The sequence below is a fragment of the Coccinella septempunctata genome, chromosome 3, assembly GCF_907165205.1.
Source record: "Coccinella septempunctata chromosome 3, icCocSept1.1, whole genome shotgun sequence".
Classification (NCBI taxonomy): domain Eukaryota; kingdom Metazoa; phylum Arthropoda; class Insecta; order Coleoptera; family Coccinellidae; genus Coccinella; species Coccinella septempunctata.
The window spans coordinates 10,241,877-10,247,876 of NC_058191.1; the positions used below are offsets into that span (position 1 = coordinate 10,241,877).

The following is a 6,000-nucleotide window of genomic DNA, read 5'->3' on the forward strand; positions in this document are numbered from 1 at the left end:
TTGGTGTTAGCGAAAATTATATAATTCTATTTTTAATTATGGATTTTCATCCAGTATCGGCCATATTGATTCAGTAAAAATTATGTAGATAAATAGAGGTCTGGGTGGTGGTACCTGATACAGAACCGTATCTAAAACAACTTAGTGGTTTGGAGGCAGCAACGGCTTTTATTCTAACTGTGTTTTCGATTTCGCTTATACTACAGGGTGAGTCTTTGATACGTACAAATATTTCAACAGTAGATTTTTGAGGTCAAAAGAAACACTTTTTTCCTTTACCATTTTTTTTTCGAATAGGATCGGTTTAAAATATACAGACTGTTGAAAAACCATTAAAAAAATATTTTTAGTTCTCTCACAAACAGTTTAATCGAATGAAATGAATTTCGGAATACAGTTTTTCATTTATTTGATGAATTTTTTTCTAACACAAGATATGCTTGAAAATGTGAAATAATTTGTGCATCAAAAACTACCCCCACTAACCGAAGTTGAACTTCAATAGATCGCTCTCGAGATCTCTATAGATCGAGTTCAGCATATTTGGAACAACACATTTCCATCAAAAAACCCAAAACAACGGTTTTTTTACACTTTTCAAAGTGACATGAAAAAAATCCTCGTAAAAATCGAAGAATTGGTAGGGGGTTGTTGTTGATGAACAAATTATTTTAGACTATACTCGTAGACTGTTCAGCGGTGTTCAGCATGTTCGGAATAACAATATTTTTCAAAAAACCCCGAGCAAAGGGTATTTTTACAATCTATGTATAGAGAGTGAGTCTTTGACTGGTACAAATATTTTAATAGTAGATTCTTGAGGTCGAAAAAACAATTTTTTCCTTCACCATTTTTTCCGAAACGGCTCTGTTCAAAAGACATAGGCTGTTAAAAAACTCTCACAAACGGTTTTATCGAATGAAATGAATTTCGGAATATAGTTTTTCACTCGGTTTTTCATTTATTTGATGAATCTTATTCGAACACAAGATATCACCCACGTCCCACGTATTCCAGTTTTCTCATTATAACCATTTCTTACCATAAAAATACCAAAAATTCAATGAACCGAACACTCGAAACTAAGTTTTCGAGTAATTTGATGTTCAAAAATAAAATATCTCTGTGAAATTCGAAAAATTGAGTTCTTTGACCGAATAAAACTCTGTTTGAAAGATCTATAGATGTGTAGTGTCACAGATTCAGCTAGTTATTCTGAAGGTAATTTTGTTTTTTCAGGGGTGACACAGCTCATTATGAAAACTCAAAATGGCTATATTTTTTATCAGGGCTGAATCGGAAAAAATGGTGATAGTAAAAAAGTGTTTCTTTTGACCTCAAGAATCTAATGTTAACATATTTGTACGAGTCAGAGGCCCACCCTGTATAGTATAAGCGAAATCTAAAAAACCGTTGCTGCCTTCGCACCCGTAAAAAAACTTCTGCATGGGATATCATAGAAAATCTGGGATAAAATTGTGATGGATGAGACACTTTGAAGAGGAGGTTAGTACTTCATTAGGGTCCTGGTACTGCTAAAAACCCAGTGGTCCAAAAAAAAAGGAAAGGCATAGATATAGAAAATAGAAAGGGATGGGAAAATGTAGGAGAACCTCTTGGACTTCTATAGAGTTTTAGCGGTAGACTACATTGATGCCAGCCTTCAGATTCACGGAATGGAGATTTCAAGTAATTTGATGTTTCGAGGATCCAAACAACATTTTCTCGTTAAAACCAAGTCATGATTTCTGACTTGATAGTGAAGGATCAAGTCGGATCAAGTGCTTCAGCTTCACTCACAAAGGTGAAACCTGTGTTGAGTGAAAAAAAAAAAGACCAATCTTGCTCTACTTCTAAGGATTACATGTTTCCTGTACGGAAAAAACCTGATATTATGAACAAAAACACATGAGAAAAATTGACAAAAAAAAAGCAACGAAAAGGAGAGGCCTTTTTTCCTTTGATTTATGTCGATTGGAAGTAATGGCAGTTCTTTCCATCCACCAGCTGCATATGATTTCGACTCACACTGAAATAGGGTCATCTTCAAGAAATGTGATGGAGATATGAAACAAATTATAGTAGAAAAATTCGATAAATCTATTAAGCTCTCATAAATATGAAAGCTAATACATTTAAGACCACTGAGCGACTCATCATGAAAAAACCATCAAGCATTTTTAGTTTCGTTGAAGGTTTTTTTTTCAATTAAATCCATCAATATTTTCCATTTTTTTTCAACCTCGTTGAACAAACTGAATTATTTTCAACAACATATAAAACAAAAATCAGACGAGTATAACAGATACTTTCAATAACTGGGGGAATTCCATCTACCCAGTGCTCGATATAATGATTTCTCGTGAAAGCTATATACGATGCCTCTGGGCAATAAACGAATACTGCTCAAAAGAAATACCAGTTTTGCACTGACCGCGAACGTAAATTCAAATTCATACGACGAATCCAACTTCATAATGGTTCTTTCAGGAATTCTCGTTTGTCGTAATCCGCAATTCCTCTTTATGAACTCAGCACGTTATATACTTAATGACTCAAACAATTTGCTGAATGATATGGCACTTAGCCGTAGACTAAGACGAGCTAACAACGGACGTTCGAAAATAAATATTAATATGCGAATTTGTTTGATATGTATAGGTACATACAAAACTTTTCATTAAGCACATCCTTATGCATTCTTCAATTTAGCCCTCAGTTCGTTCAAACAATTGACTCCCCAATAAATAATGCTGGAAGTGCTCACTTGACTTTATTTCTTTTAAAAGATGGATTTCAGTTGCTTCCAACGAGAAATTGCTCATAAAATTTAATTATTAAGCAGTAACACAAAAAAGTAATAAGAAATTAGAATACACCAAAGAGCAAAATAATGTCAAATATTCGTGTAAAAACACGAATGAAATATTTCAGCAATTATTGATATGAAATATTCGTCAATATCGAAAGAACTCGAAACCTACATTCTTTATAAAGTTTAATTAAAGTGGTAAATCAAACCAAAAGTATAAAAGTATAGAAAACACTCGAATCATCTAAATTCAAATTCATGAGTTATTGTTCCTCAATTCCTCTCATTATGTTGACTCATATGAAGCTGGCGCCGACTTGTTTCAAAAACAAATATAAATTTTCAGCGGTTCTGACAAACTGTGGATTCTAAAGAACTAAACAAATCAGGTGATTTGACTGGCGATGTCTTTTTCGCAAAAATGAGTGGATTTTTTCGATAAATTCAATTGATTATTTTCAATAAAGTCCCAAATTCGAAAAACCCTACTTTGAATGAAAATGGAAGTAGTTCTCAAGATAAGTCTGACGAAAGTAGCACTCAGGGAACTACAGAAAAGTTTCATAAAAAAAAATGTTCGATTGATCAGCAAAGATGAGTTCCGAAATTTGGAAAATCCAGATATGGGTTTTTCAAAATTTGAACCTTTTTATAGCTGATAAAATGGAAAACTTGCACACTTTTGAATGAAACTCACCGAGCTCCTGAGAACTCTGAACAGAACTAAGATATCTGTATTTGTTCATTCAAAATTATGATCGTAATGATTTTCAAATGTTAATTTTTTTTTTATTAAAAATACCAGAACTCTTCCTAATCTACCTAGAATTCCAAAAAAAAAATTGTTTCTGAAGAAAGTCTGCTGCTCGGTCTGCACCAACTACACATCACACATTACATACATTTGTTGCTGTTTGCTGTTATTACAAAAATTTTATGTTGATTTTTTTATGGTTCTCAAGTTTCATTCAATAAGCAGAATATTTTTCTTCGTAGGAAGTACCTCAATCAAAAACAAAATTGAATTGAATCTGGTGTTCCATTTAAATACTTCACTCGACATGTAGCTATATAGCAATGTTACCTATCATGGACAAAGCGAGTCAACATCAATTTGACAAAAATAGCAAGGGAATCAACAAACCGAGAAACATACACCTCTAGCTTTCTATGCTTTCCCCTTGCTTATTTCCTTCTCTGAATAGGTATTGTACTTATAATTCAATAATTGGTGGCAGCAACTATTCGAAATAGGCATTTCTAGGTTCAGGAAAGAGTATTAGATGTGATAATAATCATTCTTCAGGTGGGCAACGTACACGACCAGGCTATTACAGAGTATGTTTAGGAATGGGACATAATTTAAGTTCATAAAGTAGGTAAAGGCACGGGCAAAAGTAGTAAATAAATATTTGGTTTCATAATTCGTTTCTATTATGAAGGTTTTCCAGAACCAGAAAAAAAGTGTCCTGAAATTAATGCAACAAAATTTGGTCACAGATTCTCGAGACAAAACTAGGAGATCTCTATTTTAGACTGTCAGGAGGTCCCCTCTTTCGAGTTACAGCCTTCCTAATTTCACCCCTAAAAGTACCTATTCTTCTCTCTTCATCTCAGAATCCGGTCATACGAAAATGACTGTTACCTATTTTGGCGATGGACTGCCTTGAAACACTTTTTAGTGGGCCGCAATGTCTTTGGTATTACTAAACATTAACCGCGTATTTGAATTTCTTGAAAATTGTTAAATCGTTAGAAAGCCAATTCAATTGAAAAACTTCCTTATTTTTTGCGAATTTTTCATGAAACGAAAGATATTTTTGAGAAAAATCCGAAAATAGCTGGGCATAATTTTGTCATTAATAAGGTTTTTCAATTAATCCTTTCTTCATTATAGGGATATGGAAATATTTAACTTATTGATTACGACTTTTTACTTTTCCTTGAGTTTTTGTTATCGAAAACATGCCTTTTTCGTGGAGTATAGTAGATGATGAATTATCTGAATAGAAAGGAAACTTAAAAAAAACGAGCATGTATAATTGATACGTTTTTTCATCTTTCATCAATTGCTACCCTTTGAAAAGGGACGTTTTCAATAACACTTTAAGAACCCCAAAATACATAACAAGAACTCAAAATTCGAATGCACTGAGTTTAAACATTTCATACATAAAAATAAAAATACATAAAAAAGTTCGATAAAAATTCCTTTCAATGAAAAAATCATGCTCAGCAACAAAACGTCTGCCCATTTCTGGGCAGAAAAACCTCGTATAAGGTGCTTGACAAAAGCCCCAATTATACATGAAAATTTAGATGCGTAATCTAGAATGAGAATGAAAATATGAATTTTGTTAATTACTTTTTACTCACTCTTTATTTTGACATATGTACATACTCAACCGAGATTCAACATAACGAAAACTTAAGAAAAAACCTGTGAAAAACTTTCCTGAGAAATGAATCAGAATGAGATCTGATTAAGGAAAAGTGGAAATAAAAAAGTAGAAAATCGAAAACATGAGAACTCATATAGAAACTGATTATATGGTAATGATGGGAGATGAGAGTATCAATCCTTACCTTAGAAGTTGTTGATAAAGCTGCGCTTTTATGTATTCATGTAAATATCCGTTTCATTCGAGATATAGTTAAACACTTCACTTTCCTGTCCCGAATCTAACAGAATTCACCCTTTGGAACACTGTCGTTTGATCGATAGGGGAAGTTATCAGTAACCGGAAACGCGCGCGTTTAACACACGGTGGGTTTCACAGCAGCTTTTTGGGTTCGGAAGATCGTTGGATCTGACCGGAATCGACTGTGTTAATGGTAGACTGGCGACTTGCGAAAGCAGAACTGGTTGACTCGAAAGAAGTTCATTGGATTCCTGGTCTGGTTGATGGTATTGGCACTCTCGCTGACCAGAACATGCGGTTGCGGCTGGAGGGATAGCATTATGCGATTCCACGGTCCGTTTGCTCGTCGGGTCCCCCTTCTCCACTATGGCTACCCACACACTACCAGACTCATTCAGGGTTTCATTTCAGATATCAGTCTACAAGATATTATAGAAGAAAATATTCATTTTTTGGAGGAAAATTCCTAAAAATTAACTGCTTCAGCAAAAATTTACTAGGTACCTACTTATACACTGCGCAAAAAAATTAACGCACATTATGGAA

The 6,000-nt window shown here is 33.8% G+C and overlaps 1 protein-coding gene across 2 annotated transcripts in view; it reads right to left on the reverse strand.

The window, feature by feature from the left end:
* LOC123309303 (harmonin) overlaps nt 1–5,775 on the reverse strand; it is a 92,291-nt gene extending 86,516 nt beyond the window's left edge. Inside the window, exon 1 of one of the 2 annotated variants that reach the window (XM_044892353.1) lies at nt 5,399–5,775. The gene's annotated coding sequence lies outside the window, so the exon portion shown is untranslated. The remainder of the gene's footprint in view (nt 1–5,398) is intronic. The other variant, XM_044892354.1, reaches the window with a different exon arrangement.
* Nucleotides 5,776–6,000: the final 225 nt, after the last annotated feature.